This window comes from Schistocerca serialis, chromosome 8 (assembly GCF_023864345.2).
Source record: "Schistocerca serialis cubense isolate TAMUIC-IGC-003099 chromosome 8, iqSchSeri2.2, whole genome shotgun sequence".
NCBI classification, from domain to species: domain Eukaryota; kingdom Metazoa; phylum Arthropoda; class Insecta; order Orthoptera; family Acrididae; genus Schistocerca; species Schistocerca serialis.
The window spans coordinates 65792452-65815330 of NC_064645.1; the positions used below are offsets into that span (position 1 = coordinate 65792452).

General features: G+C 44.5%; 1 protein-coding gene and 1 pseudogene across 1 annotated transcript in view; one reads left to right on the plus strand and one right to left on the minus strand.

Moving 5' to 3' along the window:
• LOC126416323 (uncharacterized) overlaps positions 1–22879 on the plus strand; it is a 1316869-nt gene that overhangs the window by 11700 nt on the left and 1282290 nt on the right. The window lies entirely within an intron of this gene.
• LOC126417866 (5S ribosomal RNA) lies at positions 19977–20094 on the minus strand (annotated as a pseudogene).

The following is a 22879-nucleotide window of genomic DNA, read 5'->3' on the forward strand; positions in this document are numbered from 1 at the left end:
ATTAGCTGCCCTCTGAAATACAAAAAATTTAAAAAAAACTGAGTGAGCTGATCAACGATGAACGTGGACGGCTGTTATTGGACGTCCGCCCGAACAAGGTGATCTATGGTTTCCTTCAGCAGCACAGGTCACCGAATGTCGTGTGGGGAATCTTCCCCACGTCCACTGACGTGTCGTTTGGCAATCGGTGTGCACTCCTTACCTTGACGCTGACGTCCAGTCTGCGTGGTACCTTACTGTCAATGGGAAGTAAGTATGCCGGTTGATAGGATTCACCTCGCACACACCCCGTTGTGTGTCGACTGTGATGTTATAGACACAGACGAACGCCGCCTGGTTTGCAGATCAGCGAGTGGTATGGTTGTTGGTGCGACAGATGTCCCTAATTAGCGTACGACTACTCATCAGGTACCTACATACGTGACCGTCTTTCGGGACGCAGGATACTTCCCGCAAGTGAAGACGAACTCTGTGAGATGGATTTGTGGAGGCGCAGCACACTACTGGTTTGCTGATGGCGAGAAAAGTATACCTGACTTCTGGCAGTTCCTTAATGAACGACATTGTGCAGTTGTTCGCAATCCAAAATAAAGACAATTTTTCTCCGGTTTTCTCTGCAGTGTCTTCCTTAATCCACAGCAGAGCTGAGGTGTTCCTGTCATGGAGAGTTGATCCCGACCTCTTCCACACTTAGAACCGATGTATTTACTGCTAATGGGTATGTTATTTAAAAAAAAAAATACGTTGATAGTCTCAACTAGTCTGACGCCTTTCTGCGCCCTCCTCCTCGTGTGACGCCGGTTTCCTGATGTTCTCGGTGGTATTAATGACAAAAATAAATAAATTCGTCAATGACAATAAAAAGGAATGAAAAGGAAAATAAATAAATAAACGATGTTCATTGTACCTTTACTCTACATTCCCCAGCATTCCTCGGTACCTGGAGGGTGGGAACAGGACCTGTTGGCCAAGCCTCGGGTTGGGAAGCCTGCCCACTTTGCCCCCACACCTCCCTTTGGACTCCTGGAGGGTTGCTTTTTCTTGTAAAAAAAAAAAAAAAGAAAGGTAATTGGTAACGTATTTGCCTACCATTCAGCGGGCATGGATTCGATTAGATTCGAGGCGAGGTTGGAGATTTCCTTCACTCGAGGACTGGGTGTTGTGCTCTTCATCGTCACCGACATGTTAGTCGCCCAATGTGGCGTCGTCTCAAATGAACCTTGCAACCCGGTGGCCGAACTTGGATGTCGGATGGAGCCTCCCGGCCACCAGTGCCACACGATCGTTTTCTTCCAGTTAATATATATCTTTATAGAAATGAAGTAGTTGGACCAAAACAGATTCCTGAAAGTTGATACAGATTCGTCGGTGACGATCTTGTAATAGACAACCTGTGCAGGATCCTCTGTGTATAGTGTATAATTTGTATCAAAGTGTGGTCCCAACAACTACAAGAATTGGCACTCATGTTCTGGTGATATAGACATTTCAGTTAGGAGGCTTTTCACGGTAGAAGACGACAGAAATCGACTTCTGCAAGTACCAGATGAAAGCATAGCTGAAACTGGACTTCGCAAATGAAAGAGTTTCTGTTTCAAAATACAGCCACATTTTGCTTCAGGCTGCTCAGGAATTTCGATGTTGGAATGGATGGTCACTTAAAGCTATTGATTAGAAGCGAGCTAGGTTTGATTCTCGGTGTAGCATACAGTTTTAACGTGTCACAAATGCTGTTTATCTACACTCCTGGAAATGGAAAAAAGAACACATTGACACCGGTGTGTCAGACCCACCATACTTGCTCCGGACACTGCGAGAGGGCTGTACAAGCAATGATCACACGCACGGCACAGCGGACACACCAGGAACCGCGGAGTTGGCCGTCGAATGGCGCTAGCTGCGCAGCATTTGTGCACCGCCGCCGTCAGTGTCAGCCAGTTTGCCGTGGCATACGGAGCTCCATCGCAGTATTTAACACTGGTAGCATGCCGCGACAGCGTGGACGTGAACCGTATGTGCAGTTGACGGACTTTGAGCGAGGGCGTATAGTGGGCATGCGGGAGGCCGGGTGGACGTACCGCCGAATTGCTCAACACGTGGGGCGTGAGGTCTCCACAGTACATCGATGTTGTCGCCAGTGGTCGGCGGAAGGTGCACGTGCCCGTCGACCTGGGACCGGACCGCAGCGACGCACTGATGCACGCCAAGACCGTAGGATCCTACGCAGTGCCGTAGGGGACCGCACCGCCACTTCCCAGCAAATTAGGGACACTGTTGCTCCTGGGGTATCGGCGAGGACCATTCGCAACCGTCTCCATGAAGCTGGGCTAAGGTCCCGCACACCGTTAGGCCGTCTTCCGCTCACGCCCCAACATCGTGCAGCCCGCCTCCAGTGGTGTCGCGACAGGCGTGAATGGAGGGACGAATGGAGACGTGTCGTCTTCAGCGATGAGAGTCGCTTCTACCTTGGTGCCAATGATGGTCGTATGCGTGATTGGCGCCGTGCAGGTGAGCGCCACAATCAGGACTGCATACGACCGAGGCACACAGGGCCAACACCCGGCATCATGGTGTGGGGAGCGATCTCCTACACTGGCCGTACACCACTGGTGATCGTCGAGGGGACACTGAATAGTGCACGGTACATCCAAACCGTCATGGAACCCATCGTTCTACCATTCCTAGACCGGCAAGGGAACTTGCTGTTCCAACAGGACAATGCACGTCCGCATGTATCCCGTGCCACTCAACGTGCTCTAGAAGGTGTAAGTCAACTACCCTGGCCAGCAAGATCTCCGGATCTGTCCCCCATTGAGCATGTTTGGGATTGGATGAAGCGTCGTCTCACGCGGTCTGCACGTCCAGCACGAACGCTGGTCCAACTGAGGCGCCAGGTGGAAATGGCATGGCAAGCCGTTCCACAGGACTACATCCAGCATCTCTACGATCGTCTCCATGGGAGAATAGCAGCCTGCATTGCTGCGAAAGGTGGATATACACTGTACTAGTGCCGACATTGTGCATGCTCTGTTGCCTGTGTCTATGTGCCTGTGGTTCTGTCAGTGTGATCATGTGATGTATCTGACCCCAGGAATGTGTCAATAAAGTTTCCCCTTCCTGGGACAATGAATTCACGGTGTTCTTATTTCCATTTCCAGGAGTGTATTTACTTTTTGCCTTTGTGTGACTGATCATTTTATGTCAGTATTATTTCTCTCTGCAATAGGTAAAAACAGTACAGCCAAAAATGCTTAATTTTGGTAGGTAATCTCTCCAAATGTACAAATTTTACCTTTTTCTTGGCAGCTTTCGCAGATATCGGAAATACTAGCACCTCGTTTCTGGGATACAAATGGAATTATAGCCCGGTTAAGCAAAAAATTTAGTTGAAGAGACAACAGTTGCGAATGAAACTACGGATTTTCTGCTTTTTTCTGTGATTCGCGTACTGACAGGACAATAAATACTGGATGTAAAATGTTGTACTTGTCACATGCGGCAAAGTTGTCTCAGGATCAGAATCACCCACTCGCAAAGTTGCTGCAAAGTGAGACGGCCTGCAGTATTCGGGCAACTTGTTGCTGTTTAGATCCCACGGCCTAATTGGAAACTCGGGCGCAAACAGAGCAATAAAGGCGCCGCGCGATCGGCGCGCACAGCAGCCTACAAGCGGCCAGGTGCGTCTGTCGCAGCCGGCGCTGTTGACAGACTCTTTTCGGTGTGCGCCCGCTAGCGAGCGTTTTTGTAGCGGTCGGAACGTTTGTACGGCTCAAGAGCCTTTTTAATTCCGGCTCGCGATATGCTGAATGACGTTTGATTAAATTTTTTTGTGAAGTTGGTATGTTTTAATTAATGCGCCTAGGGCTGTGGGTTGCCGGCTGCGGGCTGCCTGCCAAATGTCGCTCGCGTTTGCGCCCGGGAAGTCACGCAATCTCCTCCTCCAAAGACATTTAATCCACCGCGCGAGCTTTGTAAATATTTGTATTCACAAATTGTTTGAGAGAATGTTTGTCATCAACTAGTATTGACTTTCGATTCCATGCGCAAAACTGTTATACAGAACCAAGAATTCCATAGTATTTTGTGAGTAGAAGCAATTTTTTAAATAATAGATTTCAGCTATCAGTCGCCCTCTTGAAATTTTATTGGCAGATCTAGATTTCAGCTAGAAACTAGCCATCCTCAGTGCACTATCAGTTTTGATCAATGCATGTAATGCCTGTTTCTCGGGCTTCATTCACAGTTCATTGAATTAGTATTCAATGAACTGTGAATGAAGCCCGACCAACAGGAATTAAATGCATTTGTTGTGTTGGCAGAAGAGCCAACACCGTGTTACTAGGGGAGGCCTAAATGAACGCGTTTTAGCTCACGCAGGTTGTCGTGAGGAGGGAAGAACTATACTGACGTGAGGTCTGGAACATGACAAGGAATTAGAATTCAGAAAGCGGACGTAATTAGTTTGATACTTAACTTTAATCCATTAATGATGAACGTCGCTCTTGACGGTACATGAGTCACAATATTATCTGTTCAGAAGACATATTAACTGAATATGGCGCCTTGCTAGGTCGTAGCAAGTGACGTAGCTGAAGGCTATGCTAAACTGCAAATGAGAGCATATGTAGACAGTGAACCATCGCTAGCAAACTCAGCTGTACAACTGGGGCGAGTGCTAGGAAGTCTCTCTAGACTAGACCTGCCGTGTGGCGGCGCTCGGTTTGCAATCACTGATATTGGTGACACGCGGGTCTGACGTATACTAATCGACCGCGGCCGGTTTAAAGGCTACCACCTAGCAAGTGTGGTGTCTGGCGGTGACACCACAGCATTGAACAAAAATGATAGTGCACTGAGGATGGCTAGTTTCTACCTGAAATCTAGATCTACCAATAAAATTTCAAAAGGACGACTGATAGCTGAAATCTACGAGTATTACTTACAATTCAATAACAGTCGCTGCGTGCAATAGCCTCTGAATGTAGGGTAACCTGAGAAGTAATTTTATTATGTGTGTAGACGGCGCTATAGCGAATATTTGTCTGTAGTTATAATTGTTCTGTGAAACTGTTGTGGCATTTCCATTCTAATTGATTTATTTTGTGCTTACCATCTTACTGCGTTGATCATTCTGACACGATGTATACCAAATAAATATTTTTGGAAAACGCTACTGCGTCTGAGTACGACATAATCAACATATTGATCAGACCAGCAGTTAAATTGTAAGTCGGTTAACTGAACATAAACACAGCTGGAGGTTGCTGAAATATGATTCTACGTATGTTTTGAACATGGCTGTTATTCAGCAACCGTACACTGGTTTCAGCATAGGATTAAATAGCCAGCCGGGTCCACAAATACGGTAAGTAGATTGACCTAGGATTCGACAACTACTAGGGGTGTCTTCATCAGATTTAGCAACATTTATTCAAATGACGACACCCCTGTGTCTAAACTTACGTCAGTGTACCTACCGTTTATGAGCAACCGGTTGGCTGTTTATGCCTATGTTGATCTTACATGTGTGCATCATGTATGTGAAGATCACAGCTACCGGCCATAATCCTATGTCCTCCACTCAGCAAACAAAGGCCAAAGCTTTATCTGTTGGAAAACCTGGATATCAACACACATTTCGCCCACAGCCCTCATTTCATACATTTCATATTAAATGGCGACATACAAGAGAATACTTCCCCACTTCTTAACTTTACATATTTCTTAATGCTTCTCACACCGTCTGTTCCATTCTATTCCAATAATTTTTAGTTTATTTGTTTTACTGTTAATGTCTATTTTCCAAACAAATTCTTCAGTACTCTTTTCACAACGTATTTTTATTTTATTTGGGTTGTTAATTTATTCTACACTGTTATATAGTGTCTGAAATAAAAATGATCGTATTGCTTTATTGGCCGGGAGGCCCCATGCGAGGGAGTTCGGCCGCCATATCGCAAGTCCTGGCTGTTTATTCGAAACTAATGTTTACGGTTTTCTGGTGTGTTCCTCCTGCATTTCTTTTCTGTCCATCTTTAACATTTTTGGTTTGCACTATCGCTGGACTCTGTTGAGATATACTCTGTTGGCTTCTTCCACGACGACAGTTAAATTCTGATTGTGGACTCGTAAGTCGAAAACCGGTTAACTAGGAATATACTAATACGGTAGAATGTACAAAAAATCGTCCGTTTCAATCATGATCATAAGCATCATATGCACATCTAGAAACGTCAGTAGTTTGTTAATGCTAATCTGAGGACACTTCGATTTGAAGATGTAATACTCTGCACCAATTAAAATGGCAAACGCAGCAAAAATAGTCAATAATAAAATTTTGTCTATCGTGTGTACGAAGAGCGTTGGGAAGAATACATGATTGAATTGATAGTTGATTTTTAAACTGAGTGGATTGTACTGCTACATCTGGCAGCAACAGTGACTCTCATCCGGCTGGTCGTAAAGTCGAATTGAGATTGGATGACGTCTACGGTTACGTCATTCCATACTGCTTCACCTCTGTGCAGAGTCCATATCGGCAGGTGAAGTGATGGTCTCTGGGCAGCCCATTACCAGATGTTTTCAGTGGGTAGGAGGTAACAGAACCTGGTGCCCAGGGCAACAGTCGAACGTCTTCTGCATCGAGGTAGGTCAGGACTACACTGGCAACATTCAGTCTTACGCTATATTGCTGAAAGGTAATATCACGGAAGTCTCAACGATAAATCACAACCATTGGCCTTAACAACTTAGAAATGTAGCGGCTGCTCTCCAAATTACCAGCTATGCGGACTACTGGAGGTCCTGTTATGGATCCAGTGGCACCAGTTACCATCATGCCGTCTGCTGTGCCCATATGGCAATGTGCAATGCGATTCGGCAACATTCGTTCAACTCGGGTCCGCCAAGACAAATCCGTCCATTGTGACGATGTATGTCGGAATGAGACTCGTCCGAAAAGACGACACGTCGACACTCTGAAGTCCAATGGTTTTCAGCTGAGCGTAATGGTTAGCACACTGGACTCACATTCGAGAAGACAACGGTTCAAATCCCCATTGCAGCGTCTCTCTATAATCCCTGGGCGCTTAGTTCCTATGTTAGAGGGATCAGTTACAAATGTTTCTCTGCCATGCGTTCTGTTACTGTTAAAGAGTCGCTGATTTACACTTTTCTCAATTAGCTGGAAGATTTTTACTCTGTCAAGTACTCAGTGATCTTCACAGTCCAAGTTTGAACTTGAGTCTCCAGAAAATTTCCAACGACGTAGTGTCACACTGCGTGATCACCTGTGATATATCTTACTTTGAAATAATTTCGTGTGAACGCACGTGACTCCTCCAGTCTTATGCTTTCTTATGAAGAACTCTAAAACATTTACATTCAAACACTATCCATAAGGCGTCCTTGATACTTCTTCGATTAATTTACTTAGAAGACGTTCACAAAATTTTGACTATTTCATTCATTTGTTACCTACTCGCAACTGAAAATCAAATATGTTGGCCTCTCGATAGTCAACGATATAGCTTCCTCTGTCCATACTTTCTGCACAGTCTTACATAACAGTAGCGTCATACCGTCTGTTTTTTGTTACCCACTGCGATAGCAACGCGCTAAGCGGCCAACAAGAGAACTTCTGAATGCAACATCGCATGGCTGCGAATACTATCCTTTATATTGATTAGTAACATAGTTTATACAATAAGAAGGGTGTGTAGTGCAATAAAATCGCCAATAACTAAAAACTGACAACACATTTGTCATTCTTTAGTTTCCTTTTAACGCCTTGTTTTTTTCTGGGGATTTTCATTCTTCTTTAATAGCAAAAAGTTCCTAGTAAACACCAAAAGACCTGACCTTTTGCAGAAAGACGTCTTATAACTACTTAACAACGCGAAGTTTTGTTTGCTACACTTTCATCCAAATCGGTAAATGTGGAACGTGTGAAACCGGTACGGAATGTAATACCTACATTATTTAAGGTACAATATAAGCCAACAGGCCTGTAGCTGAGGGATAAGCCACACAGACGCGATAATAAAACGTCAATGGAAATAGAACTGTTACCCAACAGTACAAGAAACCAGTCCCACAATAGTAGTTACATCTATACCACAATCGGCAAGAATCTTCAATATACCAGCTTTTTAATCACAAATAAGTACATTTACAAAAATATTCATGTATTAGAAAGTCGAATGAACTGTAAGAATTGGCAAATCTTTAGACTCCTTAAAATTCTTTGAATGTATTTCTTCAAGAGTAAGTTGTAGCATAGAATCAGCGAGATTTCTTTCACGGTAAGTTATGCCTCTTGGTAATTTACTAACACAGGAAACGGAAAATGTAACAAATACTTCGTTAATGAAGTAGAAAAATAGCTAAAAATAAACATTATCCTTACGACACAGGTAACAGTCTGCTTTCTCACCGCCTAGAGCGCTAGTGTCGCTCCAGCTGACAAACGGTAACAATTTTCGCACAAGAGAATGTCGCGACTGTAGACATGTACACAGCGGCGTGCTGAACAGCGATGTCTCCATTTTTTTTATGTTGAAACTCTTATCATCATCATCATCTTGGACAGTTTCCAGCCACTGGCTGGGTCTGTCGGGAACACAAGCCTCTCCATCGTGTTCTGTCTTTCCACCATTCCCTCTCTTCCACCTTCGTCCAGTTCTCTCCTCTTCTCGTCAAACATTCCTTCACTCCCTTCACCCATCTATCTCTTGGTCTTCCCATGGGCCTCTTCCCCTCCAGTTGCAGATCAAACATCCTCTTTGGAATTCTTCCCTCATCCATTCTCTTCATGTGTCCATACCACTGCAGTCTTGATTTTTCTGTCCTGTCCTGTACTGGTTCCTCCTTTAGTCTTTCCCTCACATACACATTTCGCAATCTGTCTCGTCTTGTTACACTCAACCTGCTCCTCTGGAACTTCATTTCACTAGCTTGTATTCTACTTTTGTTGCTTTTGTGCATTACCCATGTCTCACTTCCGTATGGCAATATGGGGACAAAGTAGGTTCGGTATATAATTCCCTTGGATTCCTGTGGCACCTCCTTGCTCCAAATAAGCCCCCTAATGCATTTGAAGAACTGCCCTGCTTTTCTGCACCTTTCATTTATTTCCATTGCGTTTCCCCCCTTACTTTCAATCATGCTTCCCAGATACTTGAAGTTCTCTACCACTTGTAGTTTTTCCCCTCCACAAGTTGTATCCACATTTGGCCTATTCTTCTTCCTTGTTGTGACAATTATTTCACTTTTCTTTGCAGAGAAATGCATTCCATATTGTGCTGCCGTTGCCTCCCATACATCTAACTGCTCTTGCACCTCCTTCTCGCAATTTCCCCATAACATCAGGTCATCGGCAAAAAGCACTGCTTTCATTTTATGATCTCCTATTGCATCTGATACTTGCTGTAGGATTTCATCCATGATAATAAACAATAAAGGCGAAAGTGCACTTCCCTGTCGCAGCCCATTTTCCAGCTTGAACCATGCAGTACGTTCCCTCCCCACTTTCACACAACTCTCACTTCCCTCATACATTTTTCTGACTTTTCGTGTTATCTCTTCATCTATCCCTTTTGCGTTCAGCACATCCCAGAGCTTGTCCCAATAGATACTGTCATACGCCTTCTCAATATCTAAAAGGGCCATGATTAAGTTCTTCCCGTACTCATAGTGCCTTTCCTGCAGTTGCCTTACCGCAAATAAGAGGTCCGTGGTTGATCTTCCCGGTCTGAAACCATACTGCTCCTCTTGCAGTCTACTTTCAATACTGCTTCTTATTCTCTTCTCCAGGATCTTTTCATAGATTTTTCCACAGTGGCATAGCAGGGTGATTCCTCTGTAGTTCTCACATCTCCTTTTATCTCCTTTCTTGAAGATCAGGGCTATAATTCCTTTCTTCCAATCCTCAGGAATTCTGTTCTCCTTCCACACCACCCTCAGCACTCTGTATAGCCACTGGGTTCCTACTTCTCCTGCTGCTCGTATCATATCCACTGTTACTTCGCCCCAACCTGGTGCCTTGCCCCCTTTCATCCTCTTTATGGGTTCTTCCACTTCATTCCAAGTTAGATCATCAATTTCCCCACTATTATAATCGTCTGCTGCCTTAGGCTCTCCATCGCTGTTAGTTACCCGCTTGACGGCATTCAACAGATCTTCAAAGTACTCCTTCCAAATCTTTTTGAGCTCATGCATTTCCTCCACAACTCTTCCATTATTATCCATGATCCTCAGGCACTCGCTTCTGTCGTTCCTCTTATTTCTTATCATGGTGTAAAGTACTTTTTTGTTCCCTTCACTATCCTCTTTTAACATTCTTGTCCATTTTTCCATCCACTTCTTCTTCTCCGCCCTTACTATGGTCTGTGCCGCTTTCTTGCTTCCCTTATATTTTACCCTAGCTTCCTCTGTTCGGGTCTGGAACCATTCTCTGAAGGCTTTGTTCTTTCGAAGTACTGCCTCTTTACATATGTTGTTCCACCATGGGGTTTCCTTACTTCTCCTCTTTGTGCTAGTTCTTCCGCACACAGTCTCAGCTGCCTCAACTAGAGCCCTCTTAAAATCTCCCCATTCTTCTTCCACTGTTCTCTGATCTTCTTTTGGCAGCTTCTTCCTGATCAGTGTCTGGTACTTGGTCCTCCATTCATCCTCTTTCAGCATCCATGTCTTCAACCTTTTCTCCTGTATGTCTGTTGCCCTCCTATCTTTTTTCTCTCTCAGGGTGGCTACCAACAGCCGATGGTCACTGTCTAAGGCCTCAGATGGAATGACCTTAACATCTGTGAGGCTGCTCATCATCTGCCTATCCACTAGTACATAGTCTACTACTGAAGTTTGGGACCAGTCTCCACTGTACCAAGTTATTTTGTGGCTACTTCTCTTCTTGTACCAGGAATTTGCGATCGCCAGCCCATTCCTCTTGCAGAATTCCAACAACAATTTTCCTTCTTTATTTCGGTTCCCCCAGCCCTCTGGTCCCATTATCTCCTCGAATCCTTTCTTGTCTGTGCCAACATGTGCATTGAGGTCCCCTATTATAATCTGATTACCTCCATTTAGCTGCTTTTGCATGTCATCTTCAAATTCCTCCTTCTCCTTTTTTGTACACCCCACCTGTGGGGCATATGATTGGATGATTTCAATGCTTTTTCCTTTCACTCGTACTCTGGCTTTTATCATTCGATCATTGATACCTTCCACCTCTTCCTGCAGACCCTCTCTGACCACTATTGCCACTCCATTTCTTCCCCCCTCATTCCCTATCCAGTACAGTTTACATCCTTTACTTAGTGGTTTTTCACCAACTCCTCTCCACCTAGTCTCAGCAAGTCCCAAGATGTCCAATTTCCTCCTTTCCATCATTTCTACAATTTCTTCTAACTTCCCAGTTAGAGTCCTTACGTTTAAGGTGCCCAGTCGTAAACCATCTCGTAATTCTTTTCCATTGCTTGGTCGGTTTCCTTTAAATCCGTTCCGTGATCCGAGGCATGTTCCCTTTTTAAAAGCAGTTGATTTATCCACTACTGGCTTGCTAGGCCTATCGCAGCTTCACCAGAGCCCCGTTAGCCGTCACGTTTCAGGGTTCCCATAGGGCCTTCCCAGCTACCGTAGCGGTCCTGGGGCACACGAAGTCCCCGCTGTACATCGCCCCTATAGGCAGTCCCCTACTTTGTGCCGTTGCCCATCTCCCACGACTTGGACGACGGGTTGGACTTATGGGAGACGTTGAAACTCTTAAAGCTTTTTAAATAAAATAATCGTTATTGACATTATTCATCATTATTCTTCATCTTCATGTCTGTGTACTTTGTTTCGGCGTAAAGTCAAGCGCCGGCACGCCATTGGGGAACGATAGAGAAGAGACGGCTGTGAGAAGACGTCAGCCAATCGCACGCTGACCAGACCTCTCTCCAGGACGACAACGCGACAGCAGCGCCCCCTGTGCGGAGAGGACATAAGGGTTGCGCCGGCCTGGTCGCGGCCCAATTCGAGAGTAGCTTCAAGACTGGTCATTTCGCTTGTACTACGTAGCATCGTCTATACTGAAGAAACGTGATTATTTCGCATGTCGCTCTTTGGCTGCGACACATCTGTGTAATCACGAAGTTAAGCATTGTAATCTTTCCCTTTTGTAATAAAACTCATTACTACGATTTGTTTGAATGTTGTCTAGCGATCTGAGGAAGCAGGTTTCCTAGACACCACATATTTTCACGAATAGGCTGGATTTAACATACTTATCTCTCAACGTCGTCATCCTGGCAATCATCACATTTATTTCAATGAGAGATTAGTTTGTTGATACTGAGAATATAGACAATGTTGACGAAGCCACGACCTCACTTCTGCTTGCACTGCTTCACACAGTCGAAATGTTGTCGTCCAAAGTGTTCTATAAGTTTTGGAAACAGATGAAAATCGGATGAGGGCAAATCGGGACTGCACTGCAGATGATCTACGACAGGGAAGCCAAGGCTTCGGATTGTTGTAGATGCAGAGCTCGTGTGTGGTCTGGCACTCCCATGCTGAAGAACAGGTTTTTCCACATGTACACGAACTTTTAGACTTCGAAAATCGATTATAGCACGCTACTTTTTCAAGCATCTACATCTACATACATACTCTGCAATCCACCATATGGTGCGTGGCGGAGGGTACCTCGTACCACAACTAGTATCTTCTCTCCCTGTTCCACTTCCAAACAGAACGAGGGAAATATGACTGCCTATATGCCTCTGTACGAGCCCTAATCTGTCTTATCTTATCTTTGTGGTCTTTCCGCGAAATATAAGTTGGCGGCAGTAAAATTGTACTGCAGCCAGCCTCAAATGCTGGTTCTCTAAATTTCCTCAGTAGCGATTCACGAAAAGAACGCTTCCTTTCCTCCAGAGATTCCCACCCAAGTTCCTGAAGCATTTCCGTAACACTCGCGTGATGAATAAACCTACCAGTAACAAATCTAGAAGCCTGCCTCTGAATTGCTTCTATGTCCTCTCTCAATCCGACCAGATAGGAATCCCAAGCGCTTGAGCAGTACTCAAGAATAGGTCGTATTAGTGTTTTATAAGCAGTCACCTTTACAGGTGAACAACATCTTCTCAAAATTCTACCAATGAACCGAAGACGACTATCCGCCTTCCCCACCCCGCAACCGCCATTACATGCTTGTGCCACATCATATCGCTCTGCAATGTTACGCCCAAATATTTAATCGACGTGACTGTGTCAAGCGCTACACTACTAATGGAGTATTCAAACATTACGGGATTCTTTTTCCTATTCATCTGCATTAATTCACATTTATCTATATTTAGAGTTAGCTGCCATTCTTTACACCAATCACAAATCCTGTCCAAGTCATCTTGTATCCTCCTACAGTCACTCAACGACGACACCTTCCCGTACACTTCAGCATCATCAGCAAACAGCCGCATATTGCTATCCACCCTATCCAAACGATCATTTATGTAGATAGAAAATAACAGCGGACCTACCACACTTCCTTGGGGCACTCCAGAGGATACCCTCACCTCCGATCTTGAGAGTATGTGGCTTAAAGTCGCCACCAACTACAGTATCAAATGTCGTCGTAGTTTGAATTTGGGCCTAGCTGGATAAGCAATTACAAGAATAGTTCACACATCAAATACATTTCTACTAATGAGGTCAGTGTTTTGATGGTGAACTCGGTTGCGGCTCATAGCCACAGAATCGCAGTTGTGTCACAAAGACCGTTTTGTTTATGCACCCATATATGGAGGAACGTTTTTATCTGTGTTGTATACCTTCAAATGTGTGAGTTTCCACAGTTAATTGTCATTCAATGTGTGTAAGCGAGAGCTTTTTTTTCCCTGAAGTTCGATCGGCCGCGATATGGAAACCAGAGTGGAAATGAAAAATGTTTTATTTGCAAAATTTAACTGTAGCTTCCAGCTACTTCTATATATATTCACTGCTCCGACTTAGACATTTATCGTAAGGTGGTACCAACTTTCCAGTAGCATCGTCATAGAAGGCAGCCGCTTGTGCCTTCTGCTAGTTCTGTACTCTGGTCTGAAGCTCGTTGTCTGTGTCAAAAGGGTATGTGCTCACAGCCAGCGGTTCTTGTGAGAAAACACTTGGAAGTCAGAGGGAGTCAGTCTGGACGGTATGGTGGGTAATCAAACACTTCATATCGAAAACGCTGCAGGAGCTTCTGTGCTGCAACTGCAGTGAGAAACAGAGCATTTTCATGAGGAAGGGCAATGGATGAAGACTACATTCCTTTTCCGTTGTTCTAAACTCCACTTTATAGACGATTTTATCCAGTCCAGACACTCTGTGGAACACAACTGCACAAAATTTCATCGGTTTTTCACTATGGTTTTATTTTCGCACTCGATTGGACATTGAAAAAAAGTTGCCCCCGTGTAATAATAAAGTATTTATTGTATTGCTTGTAAATGAATTAATAATATATCTCCTGTGGCTCAGAGCTAGGCGCGAATATTTTCACATGGCGTAATTTTATTGACGGGTATATCAGCTTAAATTAGTGCTGCAATCAGCGTTCGAATTCAGGTCTGTCCAGTGAGTTCTCTTTCGTATCATGCAAAAACCTGTGCTACCCTTTCCTGTATCGTACATAACAATTAAGATCGTTTATATCGAGTTTCAACTACGCACAGGAAAATTTTCTAAAATTTAACTTCTAAGTAGTGAGTTTCCTTCACGCACCACATACAACTTACTCAATTAAACTGTGTTTTGGGTTTAATTCGTCAATACAAAATTGCATGATATTTTTTAGGGTTCTGGATATCAATTGGTGAAAACAGAACCATTATAGAATCACTTTCTTGTCCGACTGTCTGTCCGTCTGTTACGACTTTACGTTTTTTCAGGAACGAGTGGAGGTATCGAGTTGATATTTATGCCTGATACTGTGCACTGTGGTCCCTGGGCGGTGTAAAAAATTATTTATTCCCGGTCATTGCAGTCAAAGATTCTGCCAGATATGTCGCATATTTTGATACTTGCAGTTTCACTCATCAGAACCTATATATGAACTATCTACTATACGCGAACTGTTACTTGGAGGGGGGGGGGGGAGCTGGGAACGAGCACTATGGCTACTGAGGGGTGAGGCGGGGTGAGGAAGGAACCAAGCTCCGCTTCCTTGTACTGTAAGTGCGCTGTGGACCAACACAAACGTGTTTCTTAAATTTCCACAAAAACAGCTATGTGTAGCACAGAGTTAATCGTCAGTTAAATACTTCGTGCTATCGAAAGTGAGATCATATTAAACGTCCTACGTTAACAGTTACTGTATCAAAATAAATGCGCAATTAGAAGTAGGTAAAAGAACAATTTACGACACTAGGAATGGAAGATAACTTACTGTTTATTTTTTAAATTTACTGGACGTCACACATTTCAGTAAAGCTATAATAACAATCAACACAAATGTCTAATAAAACAAGAATGAAACAGGTCAATTTTGCTGAAGCTTCTGATAATTCAGATGCACTAACAGTTTCACTTTCTAACGTAATCTTCTTCTCTGACTCATCACTGGTATGTCAAGTGCTGACGTAACCAGTGATTTTTTTTCCGTCGTCGCAGCACTTCACTACATCCATCTTCATTTTACGAAAAGTGCTCCTTATACTCGGACTCTTTTTCCGAACTGGAGTCGACGGTAACTCCTGCGATGGGCCAGCAACCGAATCATCACTCATTTTCGAAACAGTGAAAATACAACTACTACACACTAACAGCAACAGCACAGCTAAGTGACCCACATAGCAGACAACAAAGCAGCCGACGAATGCAGTCTGCGCCGCACAGTTGGCAACACGTACAAATCGCCACGCCACGCCACGAAAGCTCCCGACTGCTGCCGATAGTTTCCGATCCGGAACCAAGGGGCCCGCGTGCCATGTTACAGTCCCCATACAGTATATAAATAACTGTGTACAGCGCCAAGTCCTACTCACACTCCTTTCCGATGAAAAGCGAAGTAATTTGTAAAATATAGAATTAAAAAAAGATCTGTTCTTAACTATGAAAAAGAACAGAAATTATTATTCTTTCCACACCGTTCATAGACGGGTTATTGTCACTGCAGGTAGAATAAACAGAAGGTTTTGCCCTTTCGTATTTTGCTAAAAGCTTTTAAAGCTGTCTGGAATTATCAGAATCGGAAGTTAATTGTATGTTCTTTCGATATTTAGCAATGAAAAATGATTCCCAAATATTCCGTTACAGAGTGGTATCTAGGTAATCATTTTTCGAACACTCATTTCCACGACTACTAAGTTTATATTTATTCTCTAAGACCTAACAAAAGCCGGCCGCGGTGGCCGAACGGTTCTAGGCGCTCAGTCCGGAACCGCGCGACTGCTACGATCGCAGGTTCGAATCCTGTCTCGGGCATGGATGTGTGTGATGTCCTTAGGTTAGTTGGGTTTAAGTAGTTCTAAGTTATAGGGGACTGATGACCTCAGATGTTAAGTCTCATAGTGCTCAGAGCCATTTGAACTATTTGAACCTTACCAAAAAGGGTAAGCAAAATCAAGTAATGTAGCGCTGTCGGAAGGGGGGTGGGGGGCGTTGCGTGCGGCATAGGTTTGAAAAGGTATACCTTGACCCAGCAGCTTCATCTCTTATTTTGTCGGATATTTCGACGCAATGAATAGGAAAGACCTTTTAAACAAAATGAAAATGAGAGGGTAAATGCAAGTATGTCTCTTAACACCAACAATCACCGTAGCAGCGTGTTTGGGTGTTGTAAGATGACAGGATGGTCGTTTTCCGAAATACACTAGGAAACTATGGTCACTATTTGGCATGCTGCAAGACTGACGTATGAAACTAGTGGACACCGAGGTCGTAGGCAGTTACGAAAAGGTACTGGACGAAGCATTGATCACAGCCTTAGGAAATGGTCAACATGTTAGCGTTGTTCGACTTCCACGCACAGTGTTGGATTGACTCTGAAGCACTGCAGCTGTTGTGAACACGTGCCTGTCGACGGTTCGAAGCTACACTACTGCCCATTAAAATTGCTACACCACGAAGATGACGTGCCACAGACGCGAAATTTAACCGACAGGAGGAAGATGCTGTGATATGCAAATGATTAGCTTTTCAGAGCATTCACACAACGTTGGCGCCGGTGGCGACACCTACAACGTGCTGACATGAAGAAAGTTTCCAACCGATTTCTCTTACACAAACAGCAGTTGACCGGCGTTGCCTGGTGAAACGTTGTTGTGATGTCTCGTGTAAGAAGGAGAAATGCGTACCACCACGTTTCTGACTTTGATAAGTGTCGGATTGTACCCCATCGCGATGTGGTTTATCGTATCGCGACATTTGCTGCTCGCGTTGGTCGAGATCCAATGACTGCTAGCAGAATATGGAATCGGTAGGTTCAGGTGGGTAATACCGAACGCCGTGCTGGATCCCAACGGCCTCGTAGCACTAGCAGTCGAGATGACAGGCATCTTATCCGCATGGCTGTAACGGATCTTGCAGCCACGTCTCGAACCCTGAGCCAACAGATAGGGACGTTTGAAAGACAACAACCATTTGCACGAACAGTTCGACGACGTTTGCAGCAGCATGGACTATCAGCTCGGAGACCACGGCTGCAGTTACCCTTGACGCTGCATCACAGACAGGAGCGCCTTCGATGGTGTACTCAACGGCGAACCTGTGTGCACGAATGGCAAAACGTCATTTTTTCGGATGAATCCAGGTTCTGTTTACAGCATCCTGATGGTCGCATCCGTGTCTGGCGATATCGCGGTGAACGCACATTGGAAGCGTGTATTAGTCATCGCCATACTGGCGTACCACCCGGCGTGATGGTATGGGGTGCCATTGGTTACACGTCTCGGTCACCTCTTGTTCGCACTGACGGCACTTTGAACAGTGCACGTTACATTTCAGATGTGTTACGACCCGTGGCTTTACCCTTCATTCGATCCCTACGAAACCCTCCATTTCAGCAGGATAATGCACGTCCGCGTGTTGCAGGTCCTGTACGGGCCTTTCTGGATACAGAAAATTTTCGACTGCTGCCGTGGCCAGCACATTCTCCAGATCTCTCACCAATTGAAAACGTCTGGTCAATGGTGGCCGAGCAACTGGCTCGTCACAATACGCCAGTCAGTACTCTTGATAAACTGTGGTATCGTGTTGAAGGTGCATGGACAGCTGTACCTGTACACGGCATCCAAGCTCTGTTTGACTCAATGCCCAGGCGTATCAAGGCCGTTATTACGGACAGAGGTGGTTGTTCTGGGTCCTGATTTCTCACGATCTATGCACCCAAATTGCGTGAAAATGTAATCAAATGTTAGTTCTAGTATAATATATATGTCCAATGAATACCCGTTCATCATCTGCATTTCTTCTTGGTGTAGCAATTTTAATGGCCAGTAGTGTATGTAGCACGAGAAGAACTGGTGCGAAACACCTCACTGTGACGGCTTCCACCGCCTGTTAAAGATAAACACCTCAGAATGCAGAAGGTACTATTCCGCAGTCGCTTGCATAGTGCATGGGAACATGTACTGTGTTTGCATTACATCTGCTACAGTCTGTAGTACAGTCTTTCAACATACAGGGTGACAATTATTGAGCTATATGAAATAAAATCGTCATAACTTCCGAACAGTTTGCTTTACGAAATTCAAATGGTGCCGTTAGCCGCGGGGCGTGATGAGAATTAGAAAGCGCTTTGTCGTTTCGTTTAGCGAGGAAGCCCACTTTCATTTGGATGGGTTTGTCAATAAAAATTGGCGCATTTGAGGGACTGAATCCGCATTTCCTGATTGAGAAGCCTCTTCACAATCAACGGGTGACTGTGTGGTGTGCAATGTCCAGTCACAGAATAATCGGTGCGATATTTCTTGATGGCGCGGTGACTACCGAACAGTATGTGAAGGATTTGAAAGATAATTTCATCCCCATTATCCAAAGTGACCCTGATTTCGACAAGATGTGGTTCATGCAAGACGGAGCTCGACCCCATCGAGCTAGGAGAGTGTTTGATGTCCTGCAAGAGCACTTTGGGGACCGCATTCTGTCTCTGGGTTACCACAGACCACTGGCATGGGCCTCGATTGGCCGCCATGTTCTCCGGATCTAAACACATGCGACTCCTATTTGTGGGACTACATTAAAGACAAGGTGTTCAGCTATAAACTCAAAATCATTGCTGAGCTGAAAACAGTCATTCAGAAGGTCATCGACCGCATCGATGTTCCGACTCTTCAGCGGGTCATGAACAAAATCTCTATTCGTCTGCGCCACGTCATCGAGAATGATGGCAGGTATATCGAACAGGTCATAATATAAATCTGAATATCTGTAGTGACGTTTATGCGATGAATAAAGTGCGCGCATGCCCTAGTTTGTAACTAATTTATGTTTCTTTTTTCATGTAGTTCAATAATTATCACCATGTACATGATGGGCGCTGTTATGGCAAGCCTTTGCGACATACGGGACAAACACTGTTGTGGTTCTTGGCCCAAATGAAAAAAAAAAAACATGGGTCCGACTCTGACTGCATTGACGGTAACCTTCTGAACCGGTCGTGAGATACGGTCTTTCCAACAGCCAATTAAGATTCCCATATACAAAGTGGACAAAATAAAACAATCGAGGAAAATACTTCATCAACATTAACACTGCGAACCCAACTTGCATCATCCACCCTCAGCCCCTCCCCCCCCCCAAACCCCTTCTCGCAAAAGCAGTCCGTCGTTAGGCCACAAGTGGCCATTCGGGACCATCCGACTGCCATGTCGTCCTCAGATGAGAATGCGGATAGGAGTGGCGTATGATCAGCACACCGCACTCCAGGTCGTTACGATGGTTTTCTTTGACCGGAGCCGCTACTATGCGGTCGAGTAGCTCCTCAATTGGCATCACGAGGCTGAGTGCACCCCGAAAACTGTCAACAGCACACGCCGGCCCAGATGGTCACCCATCCAAGTGCCGGCCTCGTCCGACAGCGCGTAACTTCGGTGATCCGACGGGAACCGGTGTTTCCACTGCGGCAAGGCCGTTGCCTCCCCTTCTCCCAGGGAAAATGATATAACCTGCGTTGCCAGTCTTTGTGTGTTGAAATATTTTCCACATGCGTTTCATTTGTCCCGTCCTATATAGAAAGGACAAAGGCTGACAGCCTGTGGTGAAGACTGAGGATGCGACAATGACAGATATTACTGTTTCCCTCTCCGTACCTAACCTCTTATTCCACCCACGGATTGAGCTCGGAAAGTGCGCAAGAGCTAGTCACGTTTTCTCAGCAAGCACTGTCGATGCTTTCTAGACTCGCGTACAAATTACCTGGACATCGTGGGATATTCTCCAGGCATAAATCCGAGGCATTTTGATTCCATGATGGGATCTTTTGGTGATTATGATAACAAGGGATTTCACACCACACTGAATTCGCAGACATAGGGACTAGAGAGCCTCTACAGTTCTGCAACGCAAATGCCTTAAGTCATGTGCATTACCCATTTCGAATCCTGCTGATGGAAGAGTTCTTCATCGGCACTATAAGAGAGGTGTTCCTGATCACCAAACTTAGCGCCAATGATAACGATGATACGAATTTCAATTCAAAACCTCACTGCAGTGCCTCATGGAGCCAGGACGTGTGGATGAAGTTGATAGTGGTCCATCGGTCGGATGGCCACATCAAGTGCAGCAGTTACCTTGCTGTTACTCGGCTGCAGTAAGCCGTATCAGGATTTCACCCTCTCACTTCCCCTCGTCCATAAGAACACAGTTACAACACTACATTGTACACATACTCTTGACATTCATCCTCACGACGCAGATACACGCTCTACACTTCATAATGTGTCTGACAAAGGCAATGGCAATCCATTTCCATCATAATTTTGTCGTGGTCCCTAATGCGGAATTCTCGCATCTGTTCCCAACACTGGTTTTCTGAGTATGGTAGATTCTTTCAAGCCTTGTGAGTGCGGTATAAAGTTCAGTCACTTTCATACACCTTGGTATTGTAAATTTCATAAACGGTAGTGTACTAATAATTTATGGTGGTGACTCAAGTGACGTAAGTCAGACTCTAAACAAACCTCTACAAGGCTAAGTCCTGCAGTAAGATGCACGGAGACTGAGACGTTGTCCCGTCACCCACGAAGTACAACTCAATCATTGTCTAACAACTTCGGTAGTGCTTAGTGTAACATGCTTAAATGAACTACCTCTATTAAGCTTCATGGTTGAAATTCACATCTCCCTGCAGTTCATCTGAAATGGTTGTCTATTACATCAATTAGGCCCTAACAACTGTATCATACAACATTAGAAAATGAAACACTCTCCGAAAGAACCAATATTTGCAACAGTTTCTGCAGCACCTCAAACAATTTGGTCTATCACTCTTCATGTGTTCCCTTTGAAGGCTTACATCCTAGCCTGTTTCACCCCAAGGTGCCATAGGGGCAATTCGATATCTCTTTCCCAAACAATCTTTAATTCTTGACCTGACTCCTACAAGCCAGCTCCTCCAGCAAATGTGTTGTTGTTGCTGTTGTTGTGGTCTTCAGTCCAGAGGCTCGTTTGATCCAGATCGTCATGCTACTCTGTCGTGTGCAAGCCTCTTCATCTCCGAGTAACTACTGCAGCCTGCATTCTTCTGAATCTGTTTACTGTATTCAACTGTTGGTCTCCCTCTACGATTTTTACCCTCCACACTTCCCTGTGGTACTAAACTGGTGATCCCTTGATGCCTCAGAACGTGTCCTACCACCCGATCGCTTCTTCTAGTCAAGTTGCCCCACAAATTCCTCATCTCCCCACTTCAGTGCAATACTTCCTCATTAGTTACATAATCGACCCCAATAATCTTCAGCATTCTTCTGCAGCACCACATTTCGAAAGCTTCTATTCTCTTCTGGTCTAAATTATTATGGCTGCACTCCATAGAAATACTTTCACAGCAGACTTCTTGATACTTAAATGTATACTCGATGTTAACAAATTTCTCTTCTTCAGAAACGCTTTCCTTGCCATTGCCAGTCTACGTTTTATATCCTCTCTACTTCGATCATCATCAGTTATTTTGCTCCCAAAATAGTAAAACTCTCTACTACTTTAAGTGTCTCATTTCCTAATCTAATTCCCCCAGCATCCCGTGATTTAATTCGACTGTATTCCATTATCCTCGTTTTGATTTGTTGGTGTTCATCTTATATCCTCCTTTCAAGACACTGTCCATTCCGTTCAGCTGCTCTTCCAAGTCCTTTACCCTCTCTGACAGAATTACAATGTCATTGACAGATCTCAACGTTATTATTTCTTCTCCATGGATTTTAATTCCTACTCCGAATTTTTCTTCTGTTTCCTTTACTGCCTGCTCAATATGCAGATTGAATAACACCGGGGATAAGCTACAAACCTGTCTCTCTTCCTTCCCAACCACTGCTTCCCTGTCATGCCCCTCGACTCTTATAACTGCTATTTGGTTTCTGTACAAATTGTAAATAGCCTTTCTTCCCTGAATTTGATCCCTGTGACCTTCAGAATTTGAAAGTATTCCAATCAACATTGTCAAAAGCTTTCTCTAAGTCTACAAATGCTAGAAACGTAGTTTAGCCTTTCCTCAATCTTCTAAGATAAGTCTTAGTGTCAGTATTGCCTCACGTGTTCCAACATTTCTACGGAATCCAAACTCATCTTCCCCGAGGTCGGCTTCTACCAGTTTTTCCATTCGCTTGTAAAGAATTCGTGTTTGTATGTATGAATGCTATATCAAAGACACTCATCCGGTTAGTGTTCTGTGCCCCATATATATATAGCCTTCTCGTCGACTCTC